This window comes from Dasypus novemcinctus, chromosome X, assembly GCF_030445035.2.
Source record: "Dasypus novemcinctus isolate mDasNov1 chromosome X, mDasNov1.1.hap2, whole genome shotgun sequence".
In the NCBI taxonomy this organism is placed as follows: Eukaryota; Metazoa; Chordata; class Mammalia; order Cingulata; family Dasypodidae; genus Dasypus; species Dasypus novemcinctus.
The window spans coordinates 184,823,628-184,844,030 of record NC_080704.1 but is presented as its reverse complement, the minus strand read 5'-3'; the positions used below and the strand labels follow the sequence as shown (position 1 = coordinate 184,844,030).

The window sequence follows — 20,403 nt, the reverse complement described above, 5'->3', positions numbered from 1 at the left end:
TATCTATCATTGCACGATCTTGTGGAACACTTCCATTGCCCCAATAACCCCCTCTTCCATCTATTCTATTACTCTCTCCTGCTCCCCTTGGGGATGACAGTGACAACCAAGCTTCACTGCTTGAAGGACAAGATTCATAGATACTTGCAACAATGCTGAGGGCTTGACACACTAGACTGCCCTCCCCAATTGGGAGCCACCAATGCTCTCTTGAGACACCCTTCCCTCTGTTTGAGAACATAAAGCCTCCCCAAGATGGGGGTATAACACCTTCCTGTTCATTTTATGGGTCTCCACCCAATGGTATAACACACTATGATAAGATGAGCACTCACAAAGTTCCTAGGCGCTTGTCCCAGGTGCACCCTGTGCCCCAGATGCCCCCATCAAATGCTGTAACCAGTAACCCTTCCTTATTTTATTTCCTAAAGGGTTTTCTCAATATTACAGCTTCAACCATGTACCTGACAATCTCCCATGTTCACCTGCTCCCCCCAATACCTACTCCCAATTCCATAGACCATTTGACTCTTCTTCCCAACCCTAGCCTCCTTCAAGCCTGCAAAGCCCCACCCAATAGTATCCCTATGGTGTGCTTGAAATGTCAACTAGGTCTAGAGCTGCAGGGCGCCTAAGAGCCTCCCTGTTGCTTAAATGTGGCCACTCTCCAAGCCAAACTCAGCTTATAAATGCATTACCTTCCCCCCAGCATGGGACATGAATCCCAGGGATGAGCCCCCCTGGCACCGAGGGATTACAACCAATCACCAGCTGATGATGCAACTAGAAAAAGACCTTGAATAAAAGGGAGGAAATGGTAAGGACAAATGAGTTTGTATGAGTTGGGAGGTCATCAGAGTGGTTGCACTTACGCATGTCTCAGCAGAATCCCAGAGACCACCAAAGTAGATGCAACCCCAGGAACAGGTGCTCCTGAGGGCTGCAGAAACATACAGGCTTTATGGTCATGGCAGATGGCTCTGGAATTCAGTGCCATGTCAGTTGACCCTACTTTGGAGTTTGTGTTCCTGTGTGATGGAGTTAAACTCAGATGTGACCTTTCTACACATGACTATACTGTTACTTTTACTGAACATGTGGTTGGAGCTGGGGTTAGTGTACGCTCACGAGACTTGAATCTCTGGACTGGCCATGTGCCAGCTGGGCTGTCAGCCTCAGCAGAGTTGCAACTCCTACTCTCCATTTTGTTGGACTTACCCAGGCCCAGGTCACCTAACAGGGAGGTGAAGATGGTCAGACACCACACCAAGGAACTGAGAGTGTCTACAACTGCAAGCAGGAGAATCACATCCATCAGCCATGTGGGATCTAAGCCCTGTCTCAATTTAGAGGTGGAGTGGACATCACCAACCCAGGGTCCACAAGATGGAGGAACAAAATATGAGTTAGCGTGGACTTATTAGTACTGTACTATAGAACTGTTTAGGTAATCCCTTGTCTCTCTCTTTTATCCCACCATGTAATGCTGGTACAGGCTGCCTTCTGATAATGCAGCCATTGGGTGTATGTGTGTGCTGTGAGCTGCAGGGTGTGCACCTGTAAGAGCTTGATTGTGTGAGTCAGCAGGTTAATTTAAGTTAGCAGCCATTGTCTCAGCCTGTGTCTGCTTGTCACAAGGTAACCAGCAAATACGCTTCTGTATTGCTGTTGCCTGCAAACCAACATGTTCAAAACTCCTGCCTGCTTCCTGCCAGCCTATGAAACTCGGTCAGCTTGGCAAATCACAAGCCAACCAATGGAAACCCCAATCCCTATATAAGCCTCTGAAAACTGCAGCAAGGGGCCCAAAATTTGGAGATTGAATTCTCCTCTGGGTCTGTGCACATAATAAAACTTCATTTCTCCATCTCTTGAGTGTTGCTTGGGTTTCTTGGCTAGACCTAGACCTCTTCTGTAACAGAACTATTGTGACACTAGCCATGGAAGAAATTGTATCCTTGATGTGGAGACAGTGGCCATGGGCATTTCTGAGGGCAAGGAGAGGGAAGAAAAGGTGTGATGTGGAGAATTTTTGGTAATTGGAGTTGTCCTGAATGGTATTGCAGGGACAGATGCAAGGCATTACATATCCTCCCGTAACCCACTGAATGGACTGGGAGAGAGTGTAAACTACAATGTAAACTATAATCCATGAAATGTAGCAGTGCTCCAAAATGTATTCAGCAAATGCAATGAATGTGCCACAATGATGAAAGAGGTTGTTGATGTGGAAGGAGTGGAGTGGGATGGGGTGTGGTGTTTATGGGAAACTCTTACATTTTTTAATGTAACAGTTTTTGTGCTGTATATATCTTTAAAAAAAGACAATTAAATTTAAAGAAAAGAAAAAAGATAGTTGATTTAGTCTTTGTCTAGTAAGACCAATGTGTGGGTTTCCTCAGGGACAATTTCTATTGATTATTTTGCTGTATATGGGCCATCCTTCTTCTTTATTAACATGTCTTAAATTTTTTTTGTTGAAAATTGGACATTTAAAAATATAATATATCAATTATGGAAGTCAAATTCTCTCCCCTCCCTAGGTTTTATTTTTTGTAACTTCTTTGTTGTCATTTTTATTTGTTTAGTGTCTTTTCTGAACTAATTCTGCAACATCTGTATTTTTTCATGTGTGGTTTTTGAGGTCTCTGTTCAATTAGCTTAATAGTAAGTTAATGTTAGACAGAGATTTCCTTAAATGCCTGGAATCAATGTTTCCCAGCCTTTGCCAAGGATCTATGTGTAAGTGTTTGGGCATATCTTCAACAAAGTTGACGACTTTGTCTTAACCTTCACTTCCTGATCCTGCAGTGCCTCAAGTTCAGCCAGAAGAGAGTGCTTAAGGCCTTTACCCATTCTTTCTTGAGCATGGGCACATCTCTGGATATTTGCATGGCTTTCTATATCCTGAGGAATTTGTCAAAGCATTTCAAATCTTCTATGAACATCTGACTTCCACTTTCCTTTTAATCTTTTTTTCTCTTTATTTTTTTAAATGTTACATTAAAAAATTATGAGGTTGCCATGTACCCTCCACCCCCTCACTCCTCTCCTTTTAATCTTTTTTATTAGTCTATTGTTTGCCCCAATTCTTTTTTTTTCTTTATTTTCTTTTAAATGTTACATTAAAAAAATATGAGGTCCTCATATACCCCCCCACTCTCCCACTCCCCCCCTCCCACATCAACAACCTCTTCCATCATGGCGGCACATCCACTGCACCCAGCAAATACATTGTGGAGCACTGCTGCAGCACATTGGCAGTGGTCCACATTGTAGTCCACACTCTCCCCCAGTCCACTCAGTGGGCCACGACAGGACACACAACGTCCAGCATCCATCCCTGCAGCACCACCTAGGACAATTCCAAATCCTGAAAATGCCCCCACACCATATCGCTTTGTCCCTATCCCAACCATCAGCAGCCACCGTGGCCACCCTCTCCACATCACTACTACAGTTTCTTCCCTTACTAATCACAATAGTTCCAGCAGAACACCAGTAAGTCCACTCTAATCCATACTCTATTCCTCCATTCTGTGGACCCTGGGGTGGTTATGTACAGTCCCCCTCTACATGAAGAGGGGGCTTAGATTCCACATGGGTGATGGATGCAATTCTGCTTGCAGTTGTAGGCACTCTTGGCTCCCTGGTGTGGTGGTTGACCTTCTTCATCTCCATGTTAACTGGTGAGGTTAAGTCCAATAAACCAGAGGGTAGGAGCTGCAAGTCTGCTGTGGTTCAGGGCCCAGCTGCCATGTGGACAGTCCAGAGATTCAGGTCTCCTGAGTATACACCAACCCAAATGCCTACCATATGGCTGATGGATGGATCTCTCTTGATTGCAGTTGTAGACTCTCTCAGTTCCTTGGTGTGATGGTTGTCCATTCTCACCTCCTTGTTAGTTGTCCTCAGTGAGTCCAATGACCTGGAGAGTAGGTGTTGCAACTCCACTGAGGCTCAGGGCCCAACTGGCACATTGACAGCCCAGAGATTCAAGTATTTTATACATGCACCTACCAACACCATTACCAACTACAGGTTCAATAAAAAGGACAGAATAGGAATGCTTAAAGAAGTCATATCTGAGTCCAACTCTGAACATCTTGGGAGTACAAATTCCAAAGTAGGCCCCAATGACAAGGCAGCAAACTCCAGAGCTGTCTGCCATGACTGTAGGACCTGGGTGTCTCTCGAGCCCTCAGGAGTTCCATTATATGGGGTAGCATCTACATTGGCTGTCTATGAGATCCTGCTGAGACATGCATAAGTGTTACCTCTCTGATGACCACCCAACACATTTTGAAGTCTCTTAGTCACACAAACTCTTTTGTCTTTAACTTTTCCCCCTTTTATTCAAGGTCTTTTTCCAGTTGCATCACCCTGCTTGTTAGTAATCCTTTGCATCCAGGGAGGCTTATCCCTAGGAGTCATGTCCCATACTGGGGGGAACATTATGCATTTATAAGCTGATTTTGTCTTGGAGAGTGGCCACATTTAAGCAACATGGACCCTATCAGTAGGTAACTCTTAGGCATCCTATAACACTAGGCTAAGTTGCAATTTGAAGAACAAAAGGCTTATAAGCATAATTTTCACTATCAAGGGCCCATCAATGGACCATCCTTCTTCACTTTCCATTGCTCCCATACTTGGGTACTGGTTGCTGTTCCATTAGAGAATGTGGCACAGTTCTCCAGGATGGGAATTCAATATTCTTTCAGTTGTTGTGTGAATCTCTACCCACTGTGGCAATGCCCCATGAACCTTTGAACTTATTTATGTACCTTATATATATGCCCAGGTGAACATCCTCCCATGTATCTCCCATCTCTGAAACCCCACACCAATGATTCTCCCTTGCCAGAGTTGTAAGCTTTCTGTGATCCAAAACTTCTTCAAAAATGAAGCCAAACATATTGCCAGATTCAATAACAGGAAAATGAGATAGTCATGACAGTTTACTCATAAAAAATAAAATACATGATAATTTAGAAAAAAACTGAAACTAAAATAAAGTGAAAAAATGGGGTGTTAAAAAATAAAAAATATTAAAAACTTTTTTTGATGTTTTGCCTTATATCACTGTAATAACTGTTGCCCTGTATGTACAGTGGCAATTTATCCCATTTCTTCCTCACTGTCTTACTTACTTTATTCATTAAGTCTTCAAAAACATTTTGGGTAATGGTAAAGTCATATGCAGAATCTATAGGGGACTCCCATATACCCAACATCCTCCCCCTTTTCCCCCTTCCCTAATTAATGACCTTTTTACATGTGGTTGGTATGTGTGTTACAACTGAAGTACAAATATTGAAACGTATCTACTAATTATGGGCAGTAGTTTACATTATGGTTTATATTTTAGATCATACACCTTTATAATTTTTTATGAAATTTAACATGGCCTGTATCTGTCATGGCAAGATCATGCAAACACTTCCATTGCCCCCTAAGTTCCCCTTCTTACATCTATTTTATTCCTCCCTGCCTCTCTCCTTGGAGCCCACAGCGATCAATGGGCTTCATTCCTTGAAGGACAAGATTCATAGATACTTGCAACAATGCTGAGGGCTTGACACACTAGTCTGCTCTCCCTTATTAGGAACCACCCATGCTCTCAAGAGACACCTCCCTTCTGTTTGAGAACATATCGGACCTCCCCAGTATGGGAGTCCAACTCCTTCCCACTCATTATGTGGTTCTCCCCCCACCGATACAACACACTATGACAAAATGATCCCTCGCACATTCACTAGAAGACTTCCCCAGGTGTGCTCTGTCCCCAATTACCCCCCATCCAACACCCTAAACCAGTCACCTTTCCTTGTCATATTGCCAAAAGAGTTTTTGCAACATTGTAATTTCCACCTCATACCTGCTAATCCCTAGTGTTCAATTGCTCCCTACCCCAAGCCTCCCCCCATTTCCATGGACCATCCAACTCATCCTCCTCCTTTTAAGCTTGCACTGCTCAGCCCAATAATATCCCTACACCCCCATCATATCCCTTCACTCTACAACTACTCACTTCCAGCTTAACATAGATTTCAACCATAAGGGCATTTGCTCACAACCTTCTCTCTTTCTATTTGCTGTAAACCTATCTTCCAGACTCTAGCTCTCTGAGTCAGCTCCATTTGTTTAATTCATATCAGAGAGGTCATGTAGTATTTGTCCTTCAATGCCTGGCTTACTTCACTCAACACAAGGTCCTCAAGATTCATCCATGTTATCCCATGTGTTAGTACTGGATTCCTTCTTACAGCTGAGTAATATTCCATTGTATGTATATACAACATTTTGTTTACCCATTCATCCATTGATGGGCATTTGGGTTGATTCAAACTTTTGGCAATAGTGAATAATATAGCTATAAACATTGGTGTCCATATATCTGTGTCCTTTACTTCAATTTTTCTGGGTATATATCTATCCGTGGAATTGCTGGGTCATATGGAAGATTGATAATTAGTTTTTTGAGGAACCGCCAAATTGTCCAACAAATGACTGGACCACTCTAAATTCCCATCAGGAATGGATGAGGGTCCCCATTCCTCCACTTCCTCTTCAACACTTGTAGTCCTCTTTTTTTAATGGCTACCGGTCTAATGGGTGTAAGATGGTATCTCACTGTAGTTGTTTTTTTCCTCTCTCTCTTTTTTAAAATATTACATTAAAAATTACAAGAAGTTCCCATATAGCCCTGACCCCCCTCATCCCACTCCTCCCACATCAACAACTTCTTTCATCATCGTGGACAATCATTGCGTTTGGTGAATACATTTTGGAACACTGCTGCACCACATGGACAGTGGTTTACATTGTAGTTTACACTCTCCCCCAGTCCACCCAGTAGGCCATGGCAGGACATACAATGTCTAGCCATCTGTCCCTGCAGTACCACCCAGGACAAGTCCAAGTCCTGAAAATACCCCCACATCATATCTCTTCTTCCCTCCCCCTACCCTCAGCAGCTACTGTGGCCACTTTCTCCACATCAATGTTACAATTTCTTCCATTTCTAATCACAATAGTTCCATAGTACAACATCAGTAAGTCCACTCTAATCCATACTCTATTCCTCCAGCCTGTGGACCCTGGGATGGTTATGTCCACTCCACCTCTATACTGAGAGGAGGCTTAGATTCCACATGGATGATGGATGCAATTCTCCTGCTTGCTGTTGTAGGCACTCTTGGCTCCCTGGTGTGATGGTTGACCTTATTCGCCTCCCTATTAGCTGGCCGGGGTAAGTCCAATAAACCAGGGAGTAGGAGTTGCAAGTCTGCTGAGGCTCAGGTTCTGACTCTCACGTGAACAGTCCAGAGATTCAGGTCTTCTGAATATACACCATCCCCAGTAGTTTATTTTCCCTAATAGCTAGTGATATTTTGCATCTTTCATGTGCTTTTTAGCCATTTATATTTCTTCTTTCTAGAAGTGTCTTTTCAAATCACTTGCCCATTTTTAAAAGGAATTGTTGTCTTTTTATTTTCGAAATATATGAGTTCTTCATATATGCTGGGTATTAGGCTCCTATCAGACTTATGATTACCAAATATTTTCTCCCATGGGGTAGGCTCTCTTTTTACTTTCTTTGCAAACTCCTCTGAGTTGCAAAAGTTTTTAATTTTGAGGAGTTCCCATTTGTCTATTTTTTCTTTCACTGCTTGTACTTTTGGTGTGAAGTTCGTGAAGCCATTTCCTATTACAAGGTCCTGTAGATGCTTCCCTTTGTTATCTTCCAAGGTCTTTATGGTCCTGGCTCTTATATTTAGATGTTTGATCCATCTTGAGTTGATTTTTGTATAAGGTGTGAGATGGTGTTCCTCTCTTATTCTTTTGGGTGTGAATATTCATTTCACCAAACACGATTTGTTGAAGAGGCCATTCTCTCCCAGTTGAATGGGCTTGGATGACTTATCAAATATCAGATGACTGCATATGCAAGTATCTACATCAGAATTCTCAATTTGATTCCATTGGTCAGTATGTCTATCCTTGTGCCAATATCATACAATTTCGTCCACAGTAGTTTGTATGTTTTAAAGTCAGGTAGTGTGATTCCTCCAATTTAATTTTCCTTTTCAATGTGTCTTTGGATATTCAGGTTCCTATTGCCCTTCCAAATAAATTTCATAGTTTTTCCAATTCAGTAATAAATGCTGTGTTGATTTTTATTGGGATTGCGTTAAATCTGTAGATTAGTCTGGGTAGTGTAGACCTTTATATTTAGTCTTCCTATCCATTAACTTGGAATATTCTTCCATTGATTAAGTCTTCTTTTATTTCCATTAACAGTGTTGTGTAGTTTTCTGCATATGTCATTTACATCTTTATTTAATTTTTTCCTAGGTATTTTATTTTTTTAGTTACTATTGTAAGCATTATTTTTTTCTTGATATTCTCCTCAGATTGCTCATTATTGGTGTATTGAAATGATACTGATGTTTGCACATTGATCTTATAACCTGTGACTTTACTGAACTCATTTATAAGTTCTAGAAGCTTTGTTGTGGATTTTTCAGGGCTTTCTATGTATAAGATCATGCCGTCTGCAAATAGTGAAATTTCGACTTCTTCCTTTCCAATTTGGATGCCTTTTATATCTTTTTCTTGCCTCATTGCTCAAGCAAGTAGTTCTAACACAATGTTAAATAGGAGCGGTGACAGTGGGCATCCTTGTCTTGTTCCCAATCTTAGAGGGAAAATTTTTAGGATTTCACCATTTTATATGTTAGCTGTGGGTTTTCATATATACCCTTTTTCATGTTCAGGAAGTTTACTTCTATTCCTATCTTTTGCACTGCTTTTATCAGGAAAGGGTGCTGTATTTTGTTAAATGTTTTTTCTACTTCTTTTGATCTGTTTATGTGGTGTATTGCATTGATTAATTTCTTATGTTGAACCATCCTTGCATACCCAGGATGAAACCCAATTGATCTTGCTGTATAATTCATTTGATGTGCTGTTGAATATGATTAGCAAGTATTTTCTTGAGGATTTTTGCATCTAGGTTCATTAGAGAGATGGGTCTGTAAATTTCTTTCCTTGTGGCATTTTTGTTTGCCTTTGGTATTAGGGTATTGTTGTTAGGCAATGTTCCTTCTGCTTCTATTTTCTGGAAGAGTTTAAATAGGATTGCTGTTAATTCTTTCTGGAATGTTTGGTAGAATTCACCTGACAAGCTGTCTGGTCCTGGGCTCTTCTTAGTTGGGAGGTTTTAATGACTGATTCTATCTCTTTAATTGAGATTGGTCTGTTGAGTTCATCAATTTCTCCTTTCATCAATGTAGGCTGCTTATGTGTTTCTAGGAATTTGTCCATTTTCCTCTAAATTATCCTTCTTGTTGGCATATAATTTTTCAAAGTATCCTCTTATGATACTTTTTATTTCTGTGGGGTCAGTGGTGATATCAGCTTCCTCATTTGTTATTTTGTGCATTTGCATCTTCTCTCTTTTTTTCTTTGATAGTCTAGCTAAGGGTTTGTCAATTTTATTGATCTTCTCAAAGAACCAGCTTTTGATTTTGTTTTGTTTCTCTGGTGCTTTCTTATTTTCTATTTCACTTAGTTCTCCTATGAGCTTTGATATTTCCTTCCTTCTACTTCCATTGGGGTTAGTTTACTCTTCTCTTTCTAATTCCTCCTGCTGAGCAGTTAGGTCTTCAATTTTTAGCTCTTTTTTCTTTTTTTGATATATGAATTTATGGCTATGATTGTCCCTGTCCACACAACTTGCACTGTATCCCATGAGTTTTTGAAAAGCTGTGTTGCCATTTTCATTTGTTTCAAGGTAATTACTAATTTCTTTTGAAATTTCCTCTTTCACCCACTGTTTCTCTAATAGTGTGTTGTTTACCTTCCATATCTTTTTGCCTAATCTGGTTCTCTGGCCCTTACAGATTTCCAGCTTCATTCCATTGTGGTCTGAGAAATTACTTTGTAAAATTTCAGTCTTTCTGAGTTGATTGAGAATTTTTCTGTGGCCTAGCATGTGGTCTATCTTGAGGAATGATCCATGTGTGCTCAAGAAGAATGTACGTCCCATTTTATTTGGGTGTTTTGCTTTGTATGTGTCCATTATGTCCAGATCTTCTAATGTATTATTCAAAATATTTACTTCTTTATTGATTCTCTGTCAAGATGATCTGTTTAATGGTGATAATGGTGTATTAAAGTCTCCCACTATAATTGTAGAGCCATCTATTTCACCACTTAATTTTTCCAGTGTTTGCTTCATGTGTTTTGAGGCACCCTGGTTAGGTAAATAAATGTTTATGATTATTCTTTCTTGAAATATTTCCTCTCTTACTAATATATAGTGCCCCTCTTTATCTCTTACAATAGTTTTATATTTAAAGTCTATTTTGTACAATATTACTACAGTGTCTTCCACCATTTCTTGTTATTATTTGCTTATAAGATTGTTTTCCAGCCATTCACTTTCAGCCTTCTTGAATCCCTGGGTCTAAGGTGGGTTTCTTGTAGACAGCATATAAATGGGTCATATTTTCTTATCCATTCTGACAATCTGTGTCTCTTGACTGGGGAGTTTAATTCATTAACAGCCAGTGTTATTACTCGAAGGAATTACTTACTTTAGCCCTATTTTCTATGGGTTTGTATATGTCACATATTGTTTTTATTTCTTTTTGTCTTTTTGTTATTCTTACACTCTCCTCCAACTTTTTGTCTCCTGTTTTTTTTTTCTTTCATCCTGCTGAACTCTCTTTAGTATTTCTTGAAAGGCAGGTCTCTTATTGGCATACACTCTTATTTTCTGTTTATCTGTGAATATTTTCAACTCACCATCATTTTTAAATGCCAGCTTTGTTGGATAGAGAATTCTTGGCTATAAGTTTTCTTTTATTTTAGTACCTTAACTATGTCATACCACTGCTTTTTTGCCTCAATAATTTCAGATGAGAAATCAGCACTTAATCTTATTGAGCTTCCCTTGTATGTGATGATTCTCTTTTCTCTTGTTGCCTTCAGTATTTTCTCCTTGTCTTGAGCAGTGGAAAGTTTGACAAGTCTGCCTTGGAGTAGGCCTGTTGAGATTTATACTGTTTGTGGTACACTGTGCATTCTGGATATGTACATCAATATCCTTTGATAGGGTCGGGAAGTTTTCAGTAATTATTTCCTGCTACGTTCCTCCTCTTCCCTTTCCCTTCCCCTCTCACACTGGGATGCCTATAATGCATATGTTTGCGTGCTTTGTGTTGTTGTTCAAATGCCTAAGTCCCTGCTGTATTGGTTTCTGTCTTTTTATCTATCTGTTCCACTCTCTGATTTCAGATATACTGTTTTCCACATCACTAATTCTTTCTCTGCCTGTGCAAATCTGCTGTTATGTGCTTCCAGTGTGTTTTTAATTTCTTGCATTTTGCCATTCATCATCTGTTATCTTTTCGAGTATGCTTAAAATTTCTTCAGTTTGTTCTCCCAGTGTCATCTTTTTTTGTGTATGTGACAATATTGGCATTTATTTTAAATGGGAATTTAACTTAATTCAAAACCAGTATTATCATATACACACCATTTTTCCTTCTCCCTTTTTTCTTTATCTTTTTTGTTGTTTTTGTCTTTATTCATTTTTTTAATATTACATTCAAAACATATGAGGTCCCCATATACCCCCCACCCCCTTCACCCCACTACTCCCCCCATAGCAACATTCTCCTCCATCATTTTGAGACATTCACTGCATTTGGTGAATACATCTGTGAGCATCGCTGCACCTCATGGTCAATGGTCCACATCATAGCCCACACTCTCCCACGTTCCATCCAGTGGACCATGGGAGGACCTACAATGTCTGGTAATTGTGCCTGCAGCACCACCCAGGACAACTCCAAGTCCCAAAAATGCCTCCACATCTCATCTCTTCCTCCCACTTCCTACACCCAGCAGCCACCATGGCCACTTTCTCCACCCAATGCCACATTTTCTTCGATTACAAATCACAATAGTTCATGAATAGAATATCAGTAAGTCCACTCTAATCCATATTCTATTCCTCCATCCTGTGGATCTTGGATTGGTTGTGTCCATTCCACATCTATGTCAAGAGGGAGCTTACATTCCACATGGATGCTGCATGCAATCCTCCTGCTTTCAGCTGTAGGCACTCTTGGCTCCATGGTGTGGTGGTTGACAATCTTCAAGTCCATGTTAGCTGAGTGAGGTAAGTCCAATAATACAGGGTGTAGGAGCTGAAGTCTGTTGAGGCTCAGGGCCTGGCTATCATATGGTCAATCCAGAGATTCATATCCCCTGGGTATATATTAAATCCCAGCACCAACTACAATTCTGGTAAAGTAACAGGAAAGGCTTGTGAAAAGAGATCACATCTGAGTCCAGCTCCATGACACAGAAACACCAACTTCAAAGAAAGGCCAACTGACATGGCTGTGAACTCCATGTGACATGACCATAAAATCTGTGGGTCTCTGTAGCCCTCAGAAGAACCAATACCTGGGGCTGTATCTACTTTATGTGTCTCTGGGACTCTTCTCAGGTGTGCATAAGAGCAACCCCTCTGATAACCTCCTGGCTCTTTTTTTAGAGACTCATAGCCATGTAAACTCATTTGTCCTTTCCATTTCCCCCTTGATTTAGGTTAAAAAGCATCTTTAACTCCTGTTATTATATGTAGACAGAGATATTCTGCTGGTCCGAGCTGAACCTTTTATTCAAGGTCATTTTCTAGTTACACCATCAGCTGGTACTTCGTAGTAATCCCTTGGTGCCAGGGAGGCTCATCCCTGGGAGTCATGTCCCACACTGGGGGGAAGGCAACGCATTTACATGCTGAGTTTGGCTTTGAGACTGGCCACATTTGAGCAACATGGAGGCTCTCAGGAGGTAACTCTTAGGCACACTGCTGCTCTAGACCTTGTTCTTATTTCAGGTGCACAGGCTCACAGGCATAGTCATTAGTATCAGGGGCTCATTGTTGGACCTTCATTCTTTTTTGGTCTTTGCCGTTGCACTTGGGGGATTGTTGCTGTTCCTTTAGGGACTGTGATAGAGCTCCCCTGGCTAGGAAATCAGCACTCACTCAGTTGTTGTTTTTCATTGTTTCCACTATGAAAATATCCAAACATTTTTATGTACCCTGGATATATGCCTGTAGAACTCCCTGCCACCCATGTGTCCCCTGTCTACAACATCCCACACCAGTATTCCTCTGCTGCCATTGTTGAACCTCTCTGTGATCCAAAACTTCCAGAAAAGTGAAGCCCAATATATTGCCAGGTTCCCTTGATAGTGAAATGGAATATAGCGATGAGTTTAAAGGTTAGATATATAATACATAGTAATTTGGAAAAATTCTACATCCTATCATTTTCTTTTCTTTTTTCTAATTATTAAGCTTATCTTCACAAGAGTTTTAGATCACAGTAAATCATATATACAATATACAGTATTCCCACATATCCAACATAAAACCTTTTCCTTTCCATATTATTTCCATAGCAATAATCTATTAACATATTCATACCATATTTACAGAAACTGATGTACAGATATTGAGACAATAGCTTTCAAACAAGGTAACATTTGTGTTTACATTGTGGTTTATATTTTAGACTATACAATTTTCTAAATTTTTAGTTATCTTATGTTTTACATTATGATTTACATTTTAGCCTATCAGCCCCTATATACATTTGGTATAATTTTACATGTGTTATATCCATCCTTGCATACTCTTGTGAAACACTTCTATTGCCCACACAGTTACATTGGTTCCATCTATTCAGTACCTCAGGGTTTTACCTTGAGCAATTTATCTCCTTGTACAGCTCTCTCCAGATTGATGCCCTAAAGTCCTCTGCTCTGTGGGTCTCCAAAACACCTCACTCAGGCAGGATCATGCCCCCACCCAGCCATTTTTTTGTGATACAGATGGTGAGAACACACTTAAACCAATACCATCTTGCCCCTCCCCCTCTATCCTTTAATATGTATTTACATTATTCACATCTAGTGTGATTATTGCTGTTTTCTTAAAATCCACCATTTTGGGACGCACATCTGACTCAAGCAGCTGGACACCCACCTATCACATAGTAGGTCCCAGGTTTAGTTCCCAGTGTCTTATAAAGAAGAAGAGCAAGACAGTGAGCTGATGTGATGGATTGGTGCAGCAAGCTGACACAACAAGAAGACACAGTGAGATGAAGCAATGAAGAGACACAGCAAGGAAACACATGAGAGATACAATAAGCAGGGCATGGAGGTGGCTTGACTGATTGAGCACCTTCCTCCCACATGGGAGGTCCCGGGTTTGGTTCCCAGTGCTACCTAAAAAGAAAAAAGATGAACAGAGGGCAGACAGTGAATGCAAAGCAAAGGGGGGTGGGGGTGGGCAGCAGAGCAAATAAAATAATCTTTGACAAAAAATCCACTGTCTTTCTAGCTTTCTTCTATTTTTCTTTGTTCCTTATTTTTTCTCTTTTTCTGACTCAGTAGTTTTATGACTCTATATTATGCACACTATTGACTTACTTTAAAACTCTCAAAAAATTGTAATTGTTACCCTAGAATTGTAATGTGCACATTTAAATAGTTAGAATTTTTCTTCAGTAATGTTATAAGATTTCATGTGTAATATAAGAATCACACAACAGTATAAATCAAATTCCTCTCTCCCATTCTTTAGCACTATTTCCATTAATATTTTGCTACTAATTTTGCTTTAAAGAGTTAGCTTTTAGAACAATTATAAATGAGATGAAAATATGAGTTTTATTTTACTTTGTTTATTCCATTTCCAGTGTTCTACTTTTCTTTGTGTTGAGCCTAGTTTCTACCTGGTATCATACTCCTTCCATCTGAAAATCTTCCTTTAATATTTATTTATTTTATTAACATAGCCTTATTTTAGCTATCAATTAATTCTCTTGTGTTTTTTGTTTGTTTTTTTGTTTAGCTTTAGAATGTCTCAATTCCTACTTAAGATTTGATAATTTTTAGGTATATGCTATATAATTCTGGAGAATTCTGGGTTGACAATTCTTTCATCACTTTAAAGATTTTACTCTATTTTTTTCTCCTGATTTGCATATTTTTTGTCTCTTTTTCAAATATTACATTAAAAAAATATGCAGTCCCCATATACACCTACCCCCCTCACCCCACTCCTCCCCCTATAACAACAATTTCCTCCATCATCATGAGACATTCATTGCATTTGGTGAATACATCTCTGAGCACCGCTGCACATCATGGTCAATGGTCCACATCATAGCCCACACTCTCCCACATTCAACACAGTGGGCCATGGGAGGACCTACAATGTCTGGTAACTGTCCCTGCAGCACCACCCAGGACAACTCCAAGTCCCAAAAATGCCCCCACATCACATCTCTTCCTCCCACTTCCTACACCCAGCAGCCACCATGGCCACTTTCTCCACACCAATGCCACATTTTCTTCAATTACTAATCACAATAGTTCATGAATAGAATATCAGTAAGCCCACTCTAAACCATACTCTATTCCTCCATCCTGTGGAACTTAGAATGGTTGTGTCCACTCCACAGCTATATCAAGAGTGGCTTAGATTCCAGATGGATGCTGGGTGCAATTCTCCTGCTTTCAGTTGCAGGCAGTCTTGGCTCCCTGGTGTTGTGGTTGACCTTCTTCACCTCCACGTTAGATGAGTGGGCTAAGTCCAATAAACCAGAGTGTAGGAGTTGCAAGTCTGTTGAGGCTCAGGGCCTGGCTATCACATGTTCAGTCCAGAGATTCAGGTCCCCTGGGTATACATTAAACCCCTGCATCAACTACAGTTCCTGTAAAAGTAAAAGGAGAGACTTGTGGACAAGATCACATCTGAGTCCAGCTCCATCACACAGAAACACAAACTCCAAAATAGGGCCAACTGACATGGCACTGAACTCCATCTTCCATGACCATAGAACCTGTGGGTCTCTGTAGCGCTCAGAAGAACCAATACCTGGGGTAGTATCTACTTTATGTGTCTCTGGGACTCTGCTCAAGTGTGCATAAGGGCAACCCCTCTGATAACCTCCCGGCTCTATTTGGAGACTCATAGCCATATAAACTCATTTATCCTCTCCATTTCTTCTTTTGATTCAGGTCAAAAAAGCATTTTTAACTCCTGGTATTATATGTAGACTGAGATATTCTCCTCGTCCAGGTTGACCCTTTTATTCAAGGTCATTTTCTAGTTACATCATCAACTGGTACTTGGTAGTAATCCCTTGGTGCCAGGGAGGCTCATCCCCAGGAGTCATGTCCCATACTGGGGGGAAGACAACACATTTACATGCTGAGTTTGGCTTCGAGACTGGCCACATTTGAGCAACATGGAGGCTCTCAGGAGGGAACTCTTAGGGACCCTGTAGCTTTAGGCCTTGTTCTTATTTCAGGTGCACAGGCTTACAAGCATAGTCATTAGTATCAAGGGCTCATTGTTGGACCTTCCTTCATTTTTGGTCTTTGCCGATGCACTTGGGGGATTGTTGCTGTTCCTTTAGGGACTGTGATAGAGCTCCCCTGGCTAGGAACTCAGCACTCCCTCAGTTGTTGTTTTTAATTGTAACCACTATGAAAATATCCAAACACTTTTATGTACCTTTGATATATGCCCTGTAGGACTCCCTGCCAACCATGTGTCCCCTGTCAATAACATCCCACACCAGTATTTCTCCCCTGCCATTTTTGAACCTCTCTGTGATCCAAGACTTCTTCAAAAGTAAAGCCCAATATATTGTTAGTTTCCATTAATAGTAAAATGTAATATAGTGACCAGTTTAAAGGTTATATAGAGAATACATATTAATTTAGAAAAATTAAGGTAAAACTAAATTGAAATATCAAAAATTTTAAAATGCAAAAGCTTTGTTTTTGAAATTTTGCCTTTCATCACTCCAATAAGTGTTGCCCTGCATGGAAATTGGCAAGGCAACTACTTCCGTCTTTTCCTCAGTGTCTACATCCTATCTTTTTCTTTTCTTTTTTCCTAAATATTAAGCTTATCTTCATGAAAGTTTTAGATCACAGTAATTCCTATATACAATGTACAGTACTCCCACATATCCAACATAAAACCCTTTTCCCTTCCACAGCAATACTCTATATATTCATATTATATTTACTGAAATTGATGTACAGATATTGAGACAATAGCTTTCAAATAAGGTAACATTTGGGTTTACATGGTGGTTTATATTTTAGACTATACAATTTTCTAAATTTTCAGTTATCTTATGTTTTACATTATGATTTACATTTTAGCCTATCAGCCCCTACATATATTTGGTGTAATTGTACATGTCTTATATCCATCCTTGCGTACTCCTGTGGAACACTTCTATTGCCCACACAGTTACATTGGCTCCATCTATTCAATACCTCTTTCCCCCTGCCCTTAGGGCCCACAGTGACAGTCAATCTTCATTGCTTGAAAGGCCATGTTCAGAGATACTTGCAACAGTGTTGAGGGCTTGACATGCTCAACTGCCCTAATGCACTGGGAGCCACCATTTCTCTCAAGAGATACAATTCCCTCTGTTTGAGAACATCAGTCTTCCCCAGGATGTGGGTATAACTTCACTCTCAATATATGGGTCTCTATCCAATGATTTAACCCACTATGTCAAAATGTGCATTCACATACTCCCTAGGAGCCTGTCCTGCGTCAGATTATCCTCTTTAAGCATCTTAAATAGGTAACCTTCCTTATTATATTTTTGAAAAAGTTTTCTCAGCATTATACTCTCAACCAGATACCTGACAATCTCCTATGTTTGTATGTTACCCCACCCTCCCCTCAATTTCTTGGGCAATATTACCCATCTTCCCATCCCTGGCCCCCTTAAAGCCCACAAAGCCCCACCCAAAGGTAACCCTATGCCCCCATTTTATCCCTTCCTTGTACAAATACTTACCTCCAGCTTATCATAGATTTCACCCATGTGGGTGTCAGCTTACATCCTTCCTCTATCCCCAATTTTCTTTTAAGCTTATCATCCAGTCTCTAGCTCTCTAAGGCAGCTTGGTTTATTTATTTCATATCATTGAGGTCATGTAGTATTTGTCCCTCAATGTCTGGGTTGCTTCACTCAACATAAGGTTCTCAAGATTCATCCATGTTATCACATGTGTTTGTAGTGTATTTGTTCTTAAAGCTGAGTAGTATTCCATTGTATGTATATACCACATTTTATTTATCCATTCATCTTTTGGTGGGCATTTGGGTTGATTCCAACTTTTGGCGATAGTGAACAATGCTGCTATGAACATTGGTGTGCATATATCAGTTTGTGTCCTTGTTTTCAGTTCTACTGGGTATATACCCAGCAGTGCAATTGCTGGGTCATATGGCAAATCTATGGCTAGATTTTTGAGAAACCACCAAACTGTCCTCCAGAATGGCTGGATCCTTCTGCATTCCTGCCACCAGTGGATGAGTGTTCCCATTCCTCCACATCCTCTCCAGCATTTGTAGTTTTCTGTTTTTCTCATACTTGCCAATTTTATGGGAGTAAGATGGTATCTCATTGTAGTTTTGATTTGCATTTCCCTGATAGCTAGAGATTTGGAGCATTTTTTCATGTGTTTTTTATCCATTTGTATTTCTTCTTTGGAGAAGTGTCTGTTTAAATCTTTTTCCCATTTTTAAAATGGGTTGTTTGTCTTTTTATTCTCAAGATATAGGAGTTCTTTATATATGCAGGTTATAAGTCTCCTATCAGATAAATGGTTACCAAATATTTTCTCCCATTGTGTAGGTTCTCTTTTCACTTTCTTGCTAAACTCTTTTGAGGTGCAGAAGGCTTTAATTTGGAGGAAGTCCCATTTATCTTTTTGTTCTTTTGCTGCTCGTGATTTGGGTGTGAAGTTCATGAAGTCATTTCCTATTACGAGATCCTGTAGATGCTTCCCTACACTGCTTTCCAAAGTCTTTATGGTCTTGGCTCTTATATTTAGGTCTCTGATCCATCTTGAGTTGATTTTTGTATAAAGTGTGAGTTGGTAATCCTCTTTCATTCTTTTACATATGGATATCCACTTCTCCAGTTACCATTTGTAAAGAGGCCAGTTGAGAGGGTTTGGGGGCTTTATCGAACATTATGTGACTATATATATGAGGATCTATATCAGAACTCTCAATTCGGTTCCATTGGTCTTTGTGTCTCTCCTTGTGCCAATACCATGCTGTTTTCACTACTGTAGCTTTGTAGTATGTTTTGAAGTCGGGTAGTGTGATTCCTCCAATTTCGTTTTTCTTTTTCAATATGTCTTTGGCTATTCGGTACCTCTTTCCTTTCCAAATAAATTTCATAGCTAGTTTTTCTAGTTATTTAAAGAATGCTGTGTTGCTTTCTATTTGGATTGCATTGAATGTGTAGATTGATTTTGGTAGGATAGACATCTTAATAATATTTAGTCTTCCTATGTTGTGTTATCATTTTCATTAGTTTCAAGGTAGTTATTAATTTCTTTTGAGATTTCCTCTTTGACCCACAGTTTTTCTAAGAGTGTGCTCTTTAACTTCCATATCTTGTCATGAAATCTGGGTCTCTGGCCCTTGCAGATTCCCAGCTTTACTCCACTGTGGTCAGAGATATTATTTTGTATGATTTCAATCTTCCTGAATTCATTGAGCCTTACTTTGTGGCCTAGCATGTGGTCTATCTTGGAGAATGATCCATGTGCACTTGAGAAAAATGTATATCCTGTTGTATTCAGGTGTAATGATCTGTTTATGTTTATTAGATCCAGTTCCTCTAATCTACTGTTCAAAGTTTTTGTTTCTTTTTTGATTTTCTTTTGAGATGTTCTGTCAAAAGTTGATGGTGGTGTATTAAAGTCTCCAACTATAACTGTAGAGGCATCTATTCTCTCACTTATTTTTTCCAGTGTTTTCCTCACATATTTGGATGCGCCTTTGTTAGGAGCATAAATAATTATGATTGTTCTTTCTTCTGGAAAGATTATCCCTTTCACTAATATGTATCCATCTTTGTCTCCCACAATTGTTTCACATTTAAAGTCTATTTTGTCTGATATTTATATAGCTACTCCTGCCTTTTTTGGTTTGTTTGCTTGTAAGATTGTTTTCCAGCCATTCACTTTCAACCTCCCTGCATCCCTGGGTCTAAGATGTGTTTCTTGTAGATAGCATATAGATGGGTCATATTTCCTTATCCAATCTTCCAGTCTGAATCTTTTGACAGGTGAGTTTAATCCATTGACATTCAGTGTTATTACTTTCAAGGAATTATTTATGTTAGCCATATTTTCTTTGGACTTGTGTTTGTCATATTTTGTTTGTTTGTTTTTTCCTTCTCTTTTTGTCTTTTTTGTTGCTCTTACACTCTCCTCCAGCTCTGCCTCTCCTGTTTTTTG

General features: G+C 39.7%; 1 pseudogene; it reads right to left on the bottom strand.

The window, feature by feature from the left end:
* Positions 1–20,403, bottom strand: part of LOC101435911 (cullin-5-like) — a 30,791-nt pseudogene that overhangs the window by 9,509 nt on the left and 879 nt on the right.